Consider the following 19,851-nt stretch of genomic DNA (forward strand, 5'->3'; position numbering starts at 1 on the left):
CAATGGCCTTCTCTACACCCTCCTCTTTTTTTTTTTTTTTTTTTTTTTTTGTGGTTTTTGGGTCACACCCGGCAGTGCTCAGGGTTACTCCTGGCTCCATGCTCAGAAATTGCTCCTGGCAGGCACGGGGGACCATATGGGACGCTGGGATTCGAACCGATGACCTCTTGCATGAAAGGCAAACGCCTTACATCCATGCTATCTCTCCAGCCCCTACACCCTCCTCTTAAAGTTTCTTTTGAACAAGTGCCACCAGTCCATTTTTCCTCCCTGTCATCGATGGCACTCCATTGGTTATTCTTTTTTTTTTTTTTTTTTTTTGGTTTTTGGGCCACACCCAGTACCGCTCAGGGGTTACTCCTGGCTATGCGCTCAGAAGTCGCTCCTGGCTTGGGGGACCATATGGGACACCGGGGGATCGAACCGCGGTCCATCCAAGGCTAGCGCAGACAAGGCAGGCACCTTACCTCTAGCACCACCACCCGGCCCCACCATTGGTTATTCTTCCAACAAATCTCTTCCATGGCAAACCTGCATTCTCATGGCATCACACAGATGCCGAAATATCTCAGTAGGGTTGGTCTGGCCATGCATTGGAATTATTGTGAGCAGCTCCTCTGTCAATTCAAAATTGCAATCAACACCACGGACATAAATTGTGAGCTGCGCAGTGTCTGTTATATCTGTGCCCTCATCAAGAGCATGCATCAAAACATTTGGCTTTCTCACACAGTTGATGATAAATGTCACTTGACATGTCAGAAATGCGCTCTGCCACAGTGTTGGCAGAAAGGCTGATTTTGCTAAACTGACCTTTCTTTTCCAGACAGATAATACTTGCAGCCTGTAACATGCATTTTTTAACAAACTCTCCTTCTGTGAATGGTTTCCCTGCCTTAGCAATCATCTCACTAACCATGTAACTAGCTTCAACTGATGCAACATTCTCTTTGGTTGCTTTCTTGAAGAAATCTTGTTGCCTCATTAGACATGCTTTAAGACTGGCAACCTGCTTGGCTCTCTCATTTCCTTGATATTTTGCACATTCCTCAGCAATGTTGAATAATGGCGTTTCAAGTTGTATTCCTTGTACACTGCAACTTACTCTGAGCAAATAAGACATGTGGGGATGTCCCTGTGCTCAACAAAGAAATACTGTGTCTCCCACTTTTCCTGAAATTGTGCTCATCATCAATCTTTCTCTCCACTGCAGGCTTTGATGAAGTCATGATGAAGGTATGACAAAATCTAATTTTTTTTTTTTTTTTGGTTTTTGGGCCACACCCGGCGATGCTCAGGGGTTACTCCTGGCTGTCTGCTCAGAAATAGCTCCTGGCAGGCATGGGGGACCATATGGGACACCGGGATTCGAACCAACCACCTTTGGTCCTGGATCGGCTGCTTGCAAGGCAAACACCGCTGTGCTATCTCTCCAGGCCTGACAAAATCTAATTCTGTAATAAACTTCTCTCTCTTCTCTCCCTTAGGCCTCCGATAATGCAAAGGACAGCGGGCAGGAGCAGTGGAAATGACTTCTGCACTAGGCGCAAAGTATTCGTGATTATTCGCTTACCGAATATTCGCAATAAAAATGGCATTAGTAAGGAAAAACAAAGCAAAAATTTGTATTAAACATTTGTATACCCCGAATGAAACTGCTCGGGGTATGCAAATGTTTAATGTGATTTTTTTTTCTTACTAATGCGATTTTTATTGCGATTATTTGGTAAGTGAATAACCGCGAATACTGCGATATTTGAAGGCCGGCCGTGGGCCACAAAATGTTGTACGGAGGGCCGCAAACGACCCGCGGGTCGCGAGTTTGAGACCCCTGCCCTTCATGCTAGACTTTTGTGGAAGGGTTAACCACAAACAGATATTTAGAGCTTATTCCTGGCTCTGTGTTTAGGGGATCATTATATTCCCAGGGATTGAAGCAGGGCTGGCAGCTTTCAAGGCATGTACCTTAACTCCATATTTCTCTGGTCCTATATGCTAGACTTTACATAAGTAATTCATATGCACCACATTACTTTATTTATTTATTTTTGTTTTTTGGGGGGCCACACTCGGCGTTGCTCCGGGGTTACTCTTAGCTGTCTGCTCAGAAATAGCTCCTGGCAGGCACGGGGGACCATATGGGACACCGGGAATCGAACCAACCACCTTTGGTCCTGGATCGGCTGCTTGCAAGGCAAACGCCGCTGTGCTATCTCTCCGAACATTACTTTATTTTATTTTATTTTTGCTTTTTGGGCCACACCCAGTGACACTCAGGGGTTACTCCTGGCTATGTTCTCAGAAATCGCTCCTGGCTTGCGGGGACCAGATGGGATGCCGAGGAATCAAACTGTGGTCTGTCCTAGGTTAGTGTGTGCAAGGCAAAAGCCTTACCACTCTTCTTCTACACTGCTCCAACCCACACATTGATTTTTGTTTTGTTTTGTTTTGTTTTGTTTTTGGGTCACACCCTGAGGCGCTCAGGAGTTACTCCTGGTTCTATGCTCAGAAGCCGCTCCAGGCAGGCTCAGGGGACCATATGGGATGCTGGGATTCGAACCAGGATCTGTTCTGTGTTGGCCACGTGCAAGGCAAACGCCTTACTGCTGTGCTATCACTCCGGTCCTCACATTACTTAATTTTTGTTACTTTTTTAAAATTAATTTCTTTATTTAAACACCTTGATTACAAACATGATTGTGGTTGGATTTTAGTCATGTAAAGAACAACCCCCTTCACCAGTGCAACATTCCCACCACCAATGTCCCAAATTTTCCTCCTCCCCATCCCACTCCCGCCTGTAATTGAGACAGGCTTTCCCTCATTCATTCACATTGTTATGATAGTTCTCAATGCAGTTATTTCTCTAACTGCACTCATCATTCTTTGTGGTGAGCTGCATATACTGAGCTGGAACTTCCAGCCCTCCTCTTTTTTGTCTCTGAAAATTATTGCAAGAATGTCTTTTATTTTTCTTAAAACCCATAGATAAGTGAGACTATTCTGTGTCTATCTCTCTCCCTCCAACTTATTTTACTCAGCATAATAGATTCCATGTACATCCATGTATAGGAAAATTTCATGACTTCATCTCTCCTGATGGCTTCATAATATTCCACTGTGTATATGTACCACAATTTCTTTAGCCATTCATCTGTTGAAGGGCATTTTGGTTGTTTCCAGATTCTGGCTATTGTAAATTGCGCTGCAATGAATATAAGTATGAGGAAGGGATTTCTGTATTGTATTTTTGTGTTCCTAGGGTATATTCCTAGGGTTTTTTTTTGTTTTTTTGTTTGTTTGTTTGTTTGTCTTAATTTAAGCCATACCAGCCATGCTCAAGGCTTCCTCCTAGCATTACACTCAAAGACTATATGTGATGGTGCCTGGGATCAGCCTGTACAGTCTCATGCAAGGCTAGTGCCTACCTACTATACAATCTTTCTGGCCCCACTAAGAAAGTATCTCATCATTCCCAATTTACTCTGAAACTGAAGTTCAGAAAGACTGACTCGGTGTCCACAGATAATAAGTTATATAGCCCAGCCTCATTCCAGGCAGGTAGTTGCCACAACTCATGTGTTTAATCCCTAGTCTGCCTCACCCCATATAATAAGGTTTTCTTGCTTGGATTCTGCCTCTCCTTCCAGGATTTGCAGATTTGGAGGGGAGTGGCCATATCTGATTCATCCATGGCTCCCTGGGTGCTACACCCAGAGGGCAGATCCAGAGAAGAAAAATCTCTAACCAGATACGGTTTGAGCATGGTGAAATGGCTCAAACACAGGTTTCTTTTTTCTTCTTTTTTTGGGGGGGCCACACTTAAAGGTGCTCAGGACTTACTCCTGGTACTTTTAGGGGACCATATGCAACACCAGGAATTGAACCCAGCTCAGCTGTGTGCAAAGCAAGTGCCCTATCAGATGTACTATCTCTCTAGCCCAGGTTTATTTTTCTTTGCGTGTGTGTGTGTGTGTGTGTGTGTGTGTGTGTGTGTGTGTGTGTGTGTGTGTGTGTGCAAGGGATTGAGTCCACGGCCTCACCCATGTAAGGCAAGTTCTGGGTGCTACTGAATTATAGTCCCTGCCTCCAAAACAGGTTTCTGAGAGTAAAGTTAACCCTCTCCTAAACAGGTCTGGGCATCATTTTGGGGCATACAATGTCCTTTCCTGCACCTGGCTCCTGGCCCACCCCCAATAAAGATCTGCTCATGAAGATCTCTAGGCTAGCAGTCTCTTTGGAGTCAGCTAACTCCAACCTTGCCAGATATCCCCTTAGCTATAGCTGAGTTACCTGGAACAGGCACAAGTGACTTTATATCTGAGCCACAGTTTCTTCATTTTCAGAATGGACGTGATAATGACTGATTTGGGGCTTATTGTAAAGATAATGAATGGCAACCATTCTTATTATTTCCCTTATCTTTCTATGCGCCTTGGTGGGCTTCATCATTCTTTCTGCTTTATTCTTTATTTTATTTTTGGATTTTTGGGCCACAGCTGGTGAGTAACCAGGGGTTATTCCTGGCTATGTGCTCAGAAATCTCTCATGGCTTGGGGGACCATATGGGACACCGGGGGATCAAACTATGGTCTGTCCTGGGTCAGCCGCGTGCAAGGCAAATGACCGACCACTGCGCCATCGCTCTGGCCCCCTGCTTTATTTTGTTTTGTTTTGAGGGCCACTTTGGCAATGTCAAGGTTTAATCCTGGCTCTGTGCTCAGGAATTATTTACACTCTGGCCCTCTAATTCTGTTTTTGTTTTGTTTGTTGTGGGGCCACACCTGGCTGTGCCCAAGGGGTTACTCCTGGTTCTGCACTTAGGAATTACTCCTGATGGTACTCAGAGGACCGTATGGGATGCTGGAAATCAAACCCAAGTTGGCCACCTGCAAAGCAAATTACTATTACTGTACTACTGCTCCAGCCCCGGGGATCACTTCTGGAAGTGCTGGGATGATCATCTTAGTGCCAGGGATAAAACCCTAGTCTGCTGTGTGTGAGGCAAACACCTTAATTGTCCTACTTTCTTTCTGCCCTCCTTTTTCTCCTGCATCTTTGTCCCACACTTTTTTTTTTTTTTCATTTGTTTTGAGGTGGTGATGGTTTGGGCCACATCCAGCAGTGTTTGGAACTATTTCTGGTTCTCTATTTAGGAATGACTCCTAATGGTGCTTGGGGGATCATATATTGTGCTAGTAGCTCAAACAACTGTTGTTGCCACTGTGGTTGCATGCAAAACTGCAAGCCTTGCCTCCTATACTATCTCGCTAATACTTGTCATTTTTGTTTGTTTTTGTTTTTTTGGTCACATCCAGCAGCACTCAGGGGTTACTCCTGGCTCTGGGCTCAGAAATCGCTTCTGACAGGCTCAGGGGACCATATGGGATGCTGGGATTCTAATCACCGTCCTTCTGCATAGAAGGCAAACACCCTACCTCCATGCTATCTCTCCGGCATGTAATTCTCTTTTTTTGGGGGGGGGGGGTGTCCTCATCTGATGAAGCTCAGGGATCATTCCTGGGGACTATATGGGCTTCTGGGAATCAAACCCAGGTCAACTGTGTGCAAGGCAAGTGCCCTACCCACTATACTATCTCTTTGGCCTCTAACCATCAATTCTTTTTTATTTTATTTTATTTTTTTATTTTTATTTTTTTGGTTTTTGGGCCACACCCGGCGTTGCTCAGGGGTTACTCCTGGCTGTCTGCTCAGAAATAGCTCCTGGCAGGCACGGGGGACCATATGGGACATCGGGATTTGAACCAACCACCTTTGGTCCTGGATCGGCTGCTTGCAAGGCAAATGCCGCTGTGCTATCTCTCCGGGCCCTATTTTATTTTATTTTATTTATTTATTTTTTTTATCACACCCGCAGCGCTCAGGGGTTACTCCTGGCTCTACGCTCAGAAATCACCCCTAGCAGGCACGGGAGATCATATGGGATGCCGGGTTTCGAATCACTGTCCTTCCGCATGTAAGGCAAATGCTTTACCTCCATGCTATTTGTCTGGCCCCTAACCATTAATTCTTAATTCTTAGGTCCAAAGGGACAGGAAACCCTACACATCAGAGGATCCATTCCAGTACTTCTCTCCTAGGCCTTTGCCCCACTGAGGAGTCAGAGAAACTGAAAGGCTATGTAGAGTTCACCTCTGCCCACTTCTAGACCACCTCTGGGAGCCCAGATTATAAGAGCCCTTGAGCTATCTTCCAGGCCTAAATGTACCCACTGCCAGGTGAGTTCCAGGATCTGAGGCCAAGGGGCAGAGGTTTGTTTGCTGAGGGTGGATGAATGGAGCTTGGACATTCAGGCTCCCATTAGTAAGACTAGCAAGTTGTATGGGGGCTGGAGAAACAGCATGGAGGTGGGGCCGGCGAGGTGGCGCTAGAGGTAAGGTGTCTGCCTTGCAAGCGCTAGCCAAGGAAGGACTGCAGTTCGATCCCCCGCCGTCTCACATAGTCCCCCCAAGCCAGGGCAATATCTGAGCGCTTAGCCAGGAGTAACCCCTGAGCATCAAATGGGTGTGGCCCAAAAAACAACAACAACAACAAAATAGCATGGAGGTAAGGTATTTGCCTTGCATGAAGAAGGTCGGTGGTTCAAATCCCGGCATTCCTCATGGTCCCCTGAGCCTGCCAGGAGAGATTTCTGAGCATAAAGCCAGGAGTAACTCCTGAGCGCTGCTGGGTGTGACCCAAAAACCAAAAACAACAACAAAAAAAAGACTAGCAAGTTCTGGGGCTGGAGCAGTGGCACAAGCAATAGGGCGTTTGCCTTGCATGCACTAACCTAAGACGGACCACAGTTCGATCCCCCAGCCTCCCAAATGGTCCCCCAAGCCAGGAGGAGTGATTTCTTTTCTTTTCTTTTCTTTTCTTTTCTTTTTTTTTTTTGGTTTTTGGGTTACACTCAGCAGCACTCAGGGGTTACTCCTGGCTCTATGCTCAGAAATCGCTTCTGGCAGGCTTGGGGGACCATATGGGATGCTGGGATTCGAACCAATGTCCTTCTGCGTGAAAGGCAAACGCCCTACCTCCTTGCTATCTCTCTGGCCCCCAGGAGGAGCAATTTCTAAGCACATAGCCAGGAATAATCTCTGAGCATCACCGGGTATGGCCCAAAAGGCAAAAGTAAACAAACAAACAAACAAACAAATAAATAAAAAAGTTCCTTTAAAAAAAAGACTAGCAAGTCCTCACCATCTTCACAAATGCCATGGGAGACAGGGTATTGCCTCTGTTTTGTTGGTTTGGTTTTGGGGTCACACCCAGTGACTCAGGGGTTACTCCTGTTTCTGTACTTAGGTATCATTCCTGGCAATGTTTCAAGGACCATATGGAATTCTAGGAATCAAACCAGGGTCGGTCAAGTACAAGATAAATACCTTACCAACTGTACTAACTCTCTGGCCTGTTTTGTTTGTTTGTTTTTTATTTTTGGGTCACACCTGGTGGTGCTCAGGGGTTACTCCTAATTCTGCACTCAGAAATCGCTCCTGGCAGGTACGGAGGACCATATGGGATTCTGGGATTCAAACCACCACCTGCTCTGGATTGGCTGCTTGCAAGGCAAACAACCTACCACTGTGCTAGCTCTCCAGCCTCCTGTTTTGTTGTTTTTTTTTTTTTTTTTTTTTGGTTTTTGGGCCACACCCGGTAACGCTCAGGGGTTACTCCTGGCTATGCGCTCAGAAGTCGCTCCTGGCTTGGGGGACCATATGGGACGCCGGGGGATCGAACCGCGGTCCGTCTCCTAGGCTAGCGCAGGTAAGGCAGGCACCTTACCTCCAGCGCCACCGCCCGGCCCCCTGTTTTGTTTGTTTTTAACTTAAATTTTTTGAGGGGGCACAAGTGGTGGTGTTTAGCATCTACTTCTAGCTCAATGCTCAAAGCTACTTTGACAGTGTTCAGGGAGCCATGTGATATTGGGGATCAATACCAGGACTCCTGCATGAAAAGCATGAGCTCTAGCTCTTAGAGTCATTCCCCAACCCACTTAACATACTTTTTTAAATTCATTTTGGTATGTTTTTTGGGGGTCTACACCCAACAATGCTCAGGGATTACTCCTGGCTCTGTGTTCAGAAATCACTCCTGGGGGCTGGAGTGATAGCAAAAGGGCAAGGCATTTGCCCTGCATGCAACCAACATAGGACTGACAGCAGTTCGAATCCCAGCATCCCACATGGTCCCTGAGCCTGTCAATGGCAATTTCTGAGCACAAAGCCAGGAGTAATCCCTGAGTGCTGCCGTTGCAGGGTTTGAACCAAAAACAAAAAAGAAAGAAGGAAGGAAGGAGGAAGGGAGGGAGGGAGGAAGAGAGCAAAAGAATGAAAGAAAAGAAGGAAGGAAGGTGAAAGAAAGAGAGAGAGAGACAGACAGAGGGCCGGAGAGATAGCATGGAGGTAAGTCATTTGCCTTTCATGCAGAAGGTCATTGGTTCGAATCCCGGCATCCCATATGGTCCCCCGAGCCTGCCAGGAGCGATTTCTGAGCATAGAGCCAGGAGTAACCCCTAAGCGCTGCTGGGTGTGACCCCCCAAAAAAAGAAAGAAAGAAAAAAAAAGAAATGCTCCTGCCAGGTTCGAGGGACCATATAGATACAGGGATTGAACCAGAATCTGGCCCGAGTTGGCTGTGTGCAAGGCAAACGCCCTATTGCTGTGCTATCACTCCGGCTCTTAACATAATTTAAAAAAATTGGTGCTGTCAGAGTACTGTACAGTGGCTAGAGAGTTTTCCTTGTACATGGCTGGCCCAGGTACATCCCTGGAACCCCATATCGTCTCCTGACCATGCCAGGAGTGATTCCTAAACATAGAGTCAGGAGTAAGCCCTGAATACCACTGGATGTTTGCCCCTGCAAACAAAACAAAACAAAACAATTTCTTTACTTTTTTGTTCTTTTTGGGGGGGACTTATATGAGCAGTGCTCAGAGATGATTCGCTTCTCAGTTCTCAGGAAACTATGCAGTGTTGGAAAACAAACCTGAGCTTCCTATATGTAAAGCATGTACTTGGCCTGTTAAACTACATAGGTCTACATAGGTCAATTAGCAGCATTTTGGACATAATGAAACCAAGGCTCAGGGTTAGGGGTGGCTCAAAAAGCTGGGGTACATGCTTTCATGTGGAAACCTCAGGTCTGACCCCTTGAGTACCATCCTGAGAATAGCTCTTTTGCACACCCCCCAGAAAAAAAAAACTGAAGCTTTAAGTAAAGAACAATTCCAGGGCATTTTCTTTCTTCACACCATATGGAATGCCAGGGATCAAAGCTAGATTGGTTGCACGCTCTGGCCCCTCATTATTTTCATCCCAACTTACATATGGAAAACTGAAATATAAAGGGTAAAAGGAGTTACTTAAGGTCACAATGCTCATAATTGACAGGACTGGTGGTTGGCAGTCAAGCCTTGTTTGTTTTGTTTTGCCTACGCCTGATGATGCTCTGGGATAGTGTGATGGGGTGGAGCCTGGGATCGAACCCTTGTCAGCTGCATGCAAGACAAGCACCTTACCCTCTGTACTATCTCTCCAGGGCCCTCTGCTTTAAAAAAAAAAAAAATAGGGGCTACACCTAGTGGTGTTAGGAATGGGGAACTCCTGGGCTTACTGACGAGCTGGAATAGAACTTAGAGCCTCCTACATGCAAGGCATGTGCTCTACTGTTCTGAACCACACCCTTGCACCAGTGCTTAAGCTCTGTGCCCCAGAACTAAGCTGCCTCCACTCTGCCTCACCCTCTGTCTGAGGAATGGGCACAATCAAGGTGCTCTGAGCGCCCCCCAGTGTAAAGCCAGGATGAGGCAGAAATGCAATCCCTGATGAAGCAAGGCCCAGTTCTGGGGCTTCACAGCTCTTTCCACTGCAGCCTGCAGTCCCCAAGAGAGCCAGGCCAAACTCTGGGGGCTGTTCCAGGAGAGGCGCCCCTGGCTTGAGCTCACCCTCTGCCCTTCTCCCCTGGTCTGTGGCCTGAAAAGATGGCGCTTTCCCAGGGCCGCGGCCAAGGCTGTGCACACCCCCCTCTTCCCCTCCTAGGCCCAGCTGTGGGGCGGCTGCCCAAGCTCTTGCCAACCCCGCCTCTCTGATTCCCTGGCCAAGAGGCTGCTCTGTGGTCACCTGGACCCAATTTCCTCCTTCCTGCCTCCTCCCATCTCTGGGAAGCGCCCCTGGGCTGCCCTGCCAATTTCCAAAGGCTTCTTCCCCAGGAAGCCATCTCTCTCTCCCCTCCTCCATGCACCCCCAGGTCTCCTACCCTTACTTGGAACATTCCAGCTCCTTTCTCTGCAGCCCCACACGGAGACAATCATTTGGACCACCAACCCGTTTTCCATTTGGTTCCTGGCTGAACATTGGGTCCCCCTGGCCAGATCGTTCCGTCGGTCCCCAGGGCACTTAGCACGTGGTGCTCTTCCCTCTCATCCCAGTGCCTGGCAGGGAGGAGCCTGGAGCAGCCTTGCGAGGGCTCCAGGAAGAAGCCTTGGTGCTCAGACGCCTGGAGCTGGCCTTTCTGTTCTGCAAGTCTTCCTTCAGCTAGCAGAGTAGGGGAAGAAAGTCCCAGAGGCCTGAGAAAGAGGGGGATTGCTCAAGGTCACCGAGCTCTGGGGCTTCTCCACCTTTTTCCCACCAGTGCCCTCTCTGACCTTGTTTCCTTCCCGTGGCCCTTGGTCGTACCCCTTGCCCCACACCCCCACACAGCCAGCCCTCCCTTGTCTCATCCTTGATGCGATTTTCACCTGTTGCCCCCCTTGAACCATCCTGGGGCCTCCCAGTAGGCCATATGGCACCAGTTGAGAAACTGACCTAGAGGCCAGACCATGAGTCAGACTGAGGCTTCTGATGTACCGCCTGTGGCCAGTTTCTTATCTTTTCATTTGCAGGCAGGAGCCCAGCAGAGATCCTGACAGTAATATCAGAACCTTGGGGGTTAATTCCACTCTAAAAGCCATGTCTGAGAATGTTCTTATTTTTTTATTTTTGGAGGGAGTGCTGGGGAATGTCACAACCAGCGGTGCTCAGTGCTTTTTTTTTTCCTGGGGGGTCACTACAGGCAATGCCTAGCAGAGAGTATGTTTCAGGGGATCAATCTGGGGGTTGTTGCATGCAAAACAAGCACTTTACCCTCTGTCCTATCTCTCCAGCTCCTGAAAACCAGGTCTGAACTATTAGCTAGCCCCATATCATAAAAAAGAACCTGAGATCCAGAAAACAGTTCTTCTAGAGTTGAGAGGATGCTATGTGGAATTGTTTCATTACTATTTATTATAATTTTTGGGGGGGTATGGGCATTCAAATTAGAGTTAAAGGTATACACTCTACCAGTGAGCTCGCCCTCATTTTGATTGGAAGGGGTCTGGGGGAAGAGAGAACACCTGGAAAGCTCAGTGACTACTCTTTTTTTTTTTTGGTTTTGGGGTCTTTTTTTTTTGTTTTGGGGTCACACCCGGCAGCACTCAGGGGTTACTCCTGGCTCAACACTCAGAAATCGCTCCTGGCAGGTTCGGGGGACCATATGGGATGCTGGGATTCGAACCAACATCCTTCTGCATACAAGGCAAATGCCTTACCTCCATGCTATCTCTCCGACCCCGACTACTCTTTTTTGTTTTGTTTTTTTTTTTGTCCACACCTGGTCAGTGCTCAGGGCTTACACCCGTTCGGCGCTCAGAAATGGGAGCACTCCTGATGAGGCTAGGAGGGCCATATGTGGTGCTGGGGATTGAACCTGGGTTAACTGTGTAAGGCCAGAGCCCTACTCACTACACTATCTCTCTTGCCTTGAAAGGCTGCTTTTTTGCATAGTGCTGGGGATTTGTTCCTGGCAAGGGGGTGGAGGTGACCATCTGGTGCTGGGAATCAAACCCAGACCTTCCACACGAAAAGCACTGCCAACAGAGACCCTTGAGAATATAGAGGGAAATAGCCCCTGAGCACTGCTGGGTGTGACCCCTAAACCAAAACCAAGCTAAAACAGAACAAAATATTCTACTATTCAGTTCATGAAAATTCATCAATTTTCATGTTGATATATGTAATTTGTTCAATGTATACATTATTCTAGAGAAAGTTTTTTCAAAAAGTCAAAAGCTAATAGAGATGAGACATTAAACAACTAATTATACAAATAATTATCTAATTATAATGGTGACAAGTATTACAATAAGTAGAGGTTGCTAGGGGCTGTGGAATGGGAGAAACTTGATCTAGTTGGGACAGAGTCAAAGAAGTAGGTGAAATATAAACTGAACTATAAGGCACACGTAGAAATTAATAGTGAGATTGATTCTCAAGCCCTACCTTACACTGAACAAAAATTAATTTAAGGGGCCTAAGAGAAAGCATGTAGGTAAGGCATTTGCCTTGCATGCAGAAGGATGGTGGTTTGGATCCCAGCATCCCATATGGTCCCTCAAGCGTGCCAGGATCGATTTCTGAGCATAGAGTCAGGAGTAACCCCTGAGCGCTGCCGGGTGTGACCCAAAAACCAAAAAAAAAAAAACAAACTTTTTTAAAAATGAATCATAGGGGCTGGAGCGATAGCACAGTGGTAAGGCATTTGCCTTGCACGCAGCCAACACAGGACGAACCCTAGGTTCAAATCCTGGCATTCCATTTGGTCCCCATAGCCTGCCAGAAGCGACTTCTGAGCGCAGAGCCAGGAGTTACTCCTGAGTGCAGCTGGGTGTGAAATGTGAAAGAATCACATTCAAAGCTTCTGGAAGAAAACATATAAGAACAACTCCAGGGGGCTGAGCGATATAGCACAGCCAGTAGGGCACTTGTCTTGCACATAGCCAACCTAGAGTCGATCCCTAGCATCTCATATGGTCCCCTGAGACTGCAGGAGCGATTTTTGGGGGGGGGGTCACATCCGACAATGCTCAGAAGTTACTCCTGGCTCTACACTCAGAAATTGCTCCTGGCAGGCTCAGGGGACCATATGAGATGCCAGGATTCGAACCATCGACCTTCTGCATGTAAGGCAAATGCCTTACCTCCATATGCTATCTCTCCTGGCCCCCAGGAGTGATTTCTGAGCACAGAACCAAGAGTAACCCTTGAGAGCACCACCAGGGGTGGCACAAATTAAAAAAAAAAAAAAAAAACACGGGCCCGGAGAGATAGCACAGCGGCGTTTGCCTTGCAAGCAGCCGATCCAGGACCAAAGGTGGTTGGTTCGAATCCCGGTGTCCCATATGGTCCTCCGTGCCTGCCAGGAGCTATTTCTGAGCAGACAGCCAGGAGTAACCTCTGAGCATTGCCGGGTGTGGCCCAAAAACCAAAAAAAAAAAAAAAAAAAAACCCCAACAACAAACTCCATAATTTTGTGCTAAGCAAGGATGTATTTAATTTATTTACTTATTTATTTAGTCTTGGAAGGGTGAGAGAGTTGGTATGTGGGGGGAGGGTCACAATCAGCAGTTTCTTTTTATTTTTTTTTTTGGTTTTTGGGCCACACCCGGCAATGCTCAGAGGTTACTCCTGGCTGTCTGCTCAGAAATAGCTCCTGGCAGGCCTATTTGAACCAACCACCTTTGGTCCTGAATCAGCAGCTTGCAAGGCAAACACCGCTGTGCTATCTCTCTGGGCCCACAATCAGCAGTTTCATGGCTACTCCTTAACCTGTGCTCAAGAGTACCCCCTGGTGGTTCGGAAGGAACCATATTTGGTGCCAGGAATCCAAACCTGGGTGAGGAATGCAAGGAAAACCCCTTAAACCCTGTGTTATCTCTTTGGCCCAAGGCAAGAATTTCTCAGGTATCAGAAGCACTACACACTGGGGCCAGAGTGATGACGCACAATGGTAGGGCATTTGCCTTGTACATGGCTGACCCAGGATGGACTGGGTTCAATCCCGGGCATCCCATATGGTCCCCCAAGCCAGGAGCGATTTCTGAGTGCAGAGATAGGAGTAACTCCTGAGCGTCACCAGGTGTGGCCCCAAAACAAACAAACAAAAAAGAAGCACTACAGAGGAGCAGAAGAGATAGTACTGCAGGTAGGGCACTTGCTTTGCATGTGCTTGACGTGAGTTTTATCCCTGACATCACAAAAACAGCTCCCTAAGCATCATCAAGAGTGCTCCCTGAGGGGCCGGAGAGATAGCATGGAGGTAAGGCGTTTGCCTTTCATGCAGGAGGTCATCGGTTCGAATCCCGGCGCCCCATATGGTCCCCCGTGCCTGCCAGGAGCAATTTCTGAGCCTGGAGCCAGGAATAACTCCTGAGCACTGCCGGGTGTGACCCAAAAAAAAACCACAAAAAAAAAAAAAAAAAAAAAAGAGTGCTCCCTGAGGGCCGTAGAGATAGCATGGAGGTAAGGCGTTTGCCTTGCATGCAGATGGATGGTGGTTCAAATCCCCACATCCCATATGGTCCCCTGAGCCTGCCAGGAGTAATTTCTGAGTGTAGAGCTGCTGGGTGTGACCCAAAAACAAACAAAAAAAAAAAAAGAGTGATACCCCTGAGCAGAGAACCAGAGTAAACTCTGAGCACCGTTGGGCTTGAAAACAAAATAGGAAAAAGAAAACAGGACAAATAAATAAAAGCACTAAACTAAACACAAGTGAAATTATCACAGTATGGGGGAAAGACAGAGGTATATTGGAGAAACTGGAAAAAAAAAATGCCAGAAGTGAGACAGGGTGAGAATGAAAGTCCAAAGGGTTGCAGGGTCTAGGCCACCCTGACTTTTAGGTGAACCAATCTTGTTTTCCCCCTTTCTTTGTTGCCGTTGATGTGATGCTTGCTTGGTTTGGTCCTTACTAGTGGTGGAACTCATTTATTTGTGCATGGCTTTAGTGGACTAGAGATCAGGTATACTCTGTTGTGGCCCCTGGGATCCCAGATGGCAGAGCTGATTCACCCTGCTCTCCGTGTAAGTGGACAGTGCTGGGGATCACACGTATGGCCTCCTGTTTACCAGGCTAGCACTCAGCCCCTGAGCCATCCTCCCAGAAGCCATATGGGTAGGGGCTTTATCCTGAAGCTATTAGGCAGTTAGGAAAGGGCTTTAAGGAGGGGGCGTGGCAGGAGCAACCATTGAAGCAAAGATCAGGGATAATGTGACTTCAACCTGGTTTTGCAAAACAGAGTATTACTGTCTTTGATGTGTCTGGGATTGTAAGGTTTCATCCGCACAGAACAAAGACCAGACAGAAACACTCCCTCCCTGCTCTGCAAGCCCACAAGGTCAGGGTTGGATTCTGCTTCCTTGCAAATCAAAATGTAGTTTTACAACTTGAAATCACTTAATCCAGGTGCCAGGATGAGGTGGAGCACTGCAGGTGGAGACTTGGACTGTGAAGCCCTGTCCTGCCAAGCCCAGCCCTGGTCTTAGAAGAGCCAGAGCTTGCCAGCTCCTGTCCACACCCACACTTACAGCCCTGCCTCACCCCTGCTCACCTGTAGGACCTCCTTCCTGCTTCTCCTCACTCTCTCTCTCTTGGGGAACTGAAGAACCCTGCAGGAAAAGCCTAGAGGCTGGGCAATTGATTCTTCTACCCACTCCCTTCTGCCAACACAGTTCCACCCTGCTAGAGTGGGATTGGGCCACTTCCATCTTCTCTTCCAGGTAACCTAGGAAGAGCCCTAGAGAGGGAATTCCAGAGAGTTCAACCATCATCATCATCATCATCATCATTATTATTATTATTATTATTATTATTATTATTATTATTGGTTTGGGGTCACTCCTGGTGCTGTGCTCTGGGATCACTCCTGGCAGAGCTTGGGGCCATATGGAGTGCTGGAAATCAAACCAGGATTGGCTGTGTGCAAGGTGCCCTGCTCACTGTATCATCACTCCGGTCCTGCCAACAACATTATTGAGTGCCTCCTGTGAATCAGGCATGGGATTCGAACTAAAAAAGGTAAAGTCAGGAAAGTTCATTGGGCTGAGCACATGTTTGGCATACAGGAGCTCCAGGTTCAATCCCAAGCACTGAGTTTTGGGGGTCACCAGATGGAACTCCTGAGCATGGAGCTAGAAGTAAATAGACCCTAAGCACCATCAGGTGCAGCCTCAAAACATGAAAAGAGGAAAAGGTATGGTCCTTTCTGTAGAGTAATGATCAGAAGAGTACAATATGGGCCAGAGAGATAGCATGGAGGTAGGGCTTTGCCTTGCATGCAGAAGGACAGTGGTTCGAAACCTGGCATCCCATATGGTCCCCCAAGCCTGCTGGGAGCGATTTCTGAGCATAGAGTCAGGAGTAGCCGGTGAGCACTGCCGGGTGTGACCCCCCCCCCAAAAAAAAAAAAAGAAGAGTACAATACTGCACATGATGCACAGGAATGTGGATATCAAGAAAATATTTCTCTAACATATGACATTTAAACTGGACCATAAAGCATGTGAACATATATACTCCTTGCATCCAACTTACCTGGGTTTTGGTCCCCAGTACCACATATGGTTTCTTTTTTTGGGGGGGGCACACCCGTTTGATGCTCAGGGGTTACTCCTGGCTAAGCGCTCAGAAATTGCCCCTGGCTTGGGGGGACCTCATGGGATGCCGGGGGATTGAACCGAGGTCCTTCCATGGCTAGCGCTTGCAAGGCAGACACCTTACCTCTACAGCCACCTCACCGGCCCCCACATATGGTTTCTCAGAACTACACCAGGAGTGATCTTTGAGCATAGAGGGGTCGGAATGGTCGCACAAGAGGTAGGGCATTTGCCTTGCAAGCAGCTAACCTAGGACAGACCATGGTTTGAATCTCTGGCATCCCATATGGTCCCATAAGCCAGAAGCAACCCCAGAGTGTCACCATGTGTGGCCCTCACACATACAAAAAAAAGAGTAAGTCTTGGGGCCGGAGAGATAGCATGGAGGTAAGGCATTTGCTTTTCATGCAGAAGGTGGCTCGAATCCCACCGGCATCCCATATGGTCCCCTGTGCCTGCCAGGGGTAATTTCTGAGCAGAGCCAGGAGTAACCCCTGAGTGCTGCTGGGTGTGACCCAAAACCAAACAAAAATAGAAAAAAAGAGTAAGTCTTGAGGGGTTGCAACAATAGTACAGCAGGTATTGCACTTATTTTGCCCGAGGCCGATCCATGCTCGATCCCTGACATCCCACATGGTCCCCCAAGCCTACCAGGCTTGCTTCCAGAGTGCATAACCAGGGCACTGCTGGGTATGACCCCTAAACCAAAAACTGAAGAAAAAAAAAAAAGCTCTTAGTACCACTGGGTGTTGCACGCGCGTGCGCGCGCACACACACACACACACACACTGATAACAGGAAGTGCTCTTTATGGTAAAGAGTGTATTAGAATTCTGGTGACAACTGGAGTGTCAGTACTGTGCTCAGCATCTTTGGCTTTCATTTAATCCTTACAATGGCTGAAGTTTTGTAATTAGGGCCATTTTCCAGATACGGTGATTGAGGGTTAAGGAAGGAAATTTATTTATTTTCAACCTCCTATAGTTAGTAAGTGGATCAATCAGGTCTTAAAACCAGATAGATCTGGGGTCAGAGTGATAGCAAAGAGGTAGGGCATTTGCCTTGCACACAGCTGACCCAGGACGGACCCAGGTATGATTTCCGGTATCCCATATGATCCCCGAGAGCCTGCCAGGAGTGAGAGCCTGCCAGGAGTGATTTCTGAGGGCAAAGTCAGGAGTGATCCCTGAGTGCTGCCAGGTGTGGCCCAAAAAGACAACAACAAAATTCCCTCCCTTAAAATATCGCTCCTGGGGCTGGAGCCATAGCACAGCAGATAGAGTATTTGCCTTACACAGGGCTGACCCGGATTTGATCCCTGGCATCCTGAATGGTTCCTCCAAGCGTGCCAGGAGTAATTTCTGAGTGCAGAGTCAGGAGTAACCCCTGAGGCTGCCAGGTGTGACCCAAAAAGAAAAAAAAAAAAGAAAAAATAGAAAACAGAAAATATCCCCTCTCCTTTATTATTTTGTTGATATTGTGATGACTACGAATGGACACATAGTTGCCTGTGATGCTGTACACATTTCTTTTTGTTTCCTGTTTTTGTGTTTGGAGCCACACCTTGTGGTACTTTGGAATTACTCTCTGGGTTCTATGCTGAGCATTCCCAGCAGTGCTCAGGGGACCATGCAGTGCTGAGAATAGGACCATGGCTCTGGCATACCAATGATGGTTCCACCTTTGGGTCTACTTCTCATTTCAAGGCTAATACATTTCTAACTGCGGTGCTCACTGGGTGCCACACATCAGGTTTAAGTGCTTACACACTTGATAGAGGTGCTTGCTGAGGTTTACACTTCATTTTGGGGATGGGGACATCTTGTGGTGTCCAGGGTTACTCCTGGTTCAGTGCCCAGGGACCACTTCTAGTGTTGCTCAGGGAACAATATATGGTACCCAGGGTCTGCTGCATGCAAATACCCTACCCAACTATACTATCTCTGGCCCTCTACACCCCTTATACCCTTACACTGTTACTTGCACATGTACTCAAGAGGGTGGGTTCTGAGCTGCGACACACAGATCATAGCTGCAGCTCACCAGGGTCACTTCCTGACAATGACACCCTTACATTTCTTTAGTTTTGATTCTGGTGATTTCTCAGTCCTTTCTGGGAGGGGCCACACCCAGTGGTACTCAGTTGCCATTCTAACTCTGTGCTCAGGAATTGCTGAGAGCAGTATTTTTTGTTTTTTGTTTTTTTTTTTGGGGGGGTTCCATACAGTGCCAAGGACAAAACCAGTGTTGCTGCATACAAGGTAACTCCTTAAGCCCTGTATTATCTCCCTGGTCCCTCACACTCCCTTTTTTTTGAGGGGCTACACCCGGCAGTGCTCAGGAGTTACTCCTGGTTCTGCACTGAGAAATCACCCCTGGCAGGCTCAGGGGACCATATGGGATGTTGGGGATTGAATTTGGGTCTGCCATGCATGCAAGGCAAATGCCCTACCACTATGCTATCATTCCAGCCCTGTCATATCCCTTTTTGTGGTGCTCACACATGTGGTTGTGGTGCTGCTGCAAACTGCTCACAGAACTAGGGGCCTTGGACAGTGAGAGTGCTCAACATGGGATACACTGGAGATTCAGAGTTGTGACCATGTACTTCCAAAGCAGGTGCTCTATCTAAGTCACTGCTATTCTGCAGGCAACAGGTAAGGTTTTCTTGGTGTTGTGAAGTACTTTTGGTATATATCTGTGGTACATAGGGGATAACTCTGGCTCAGCAGTCAGGGACCACTCCTATAGGTGCTGGGGGATCCCATGGGATGCCAGGGATTGAACCAATCACATACAAGGTAAGCACCTTAACCCCTGCACTCTCTCTTCACTCCCCATGTTCCCCTTCCCCCCTCAGTTCTTGAACCTCTCATCACCTAAGTTTCCTCACCTGGACAATGGGGAAATAAATAGGAACAAAATGGGTTAAAACAGTACAGTCTCTAGCACCAGGGAAGCATTCAGTGTCAGCTGTTATTATCATAGAGTCCACATTTTAGTGGGGAGACAGATCCAATTACACAATTCATTATTTAATTACAAGAGTAATAAATACCCTGAAGGAACAGCACGGTCTGGGGGAAAAGGGAAAGCCTCCCAGAAATGAGATGGGGCCAGGGACCATCTTGTTGAGTGAGATCGGGTGGGCCCATTGTGCCAGATGGGAGACTGGGCACTGGAGGCAGAGGGAGGTGCTGAGAGGTTGGTACTTCTGAAATGGAACCTCTTTGGAATATCCAGACGGTGCAGAGAAGTAGGTCAGGTGAATTCTTTGGCCCCATTTTACAGAAAGGGCAAGAGTAGGCTGGGGGGGGGCACTGACCAAGCCCCTTGGTGGAATCTCACCCCCCCCTCAAAGAAGCTGGAGGGCACAGGCCTGAGAGGAGGCCTTTG

This window comes from Suncus etruscus, chromosome 6 (assembly GCF_024139225.1).
Source record: "Suncus etruscus isolate mSunEtr1 chromosome 6, mSunEtr1.pri.cur, whole genome shotgun sequence".
Classification (NCBI taxonomy): Eukaryota; Metazoa; Chordata; class Mammalia; order Eulipotyphla; family Soricidae; genus Suncus; species Suncus etruscus.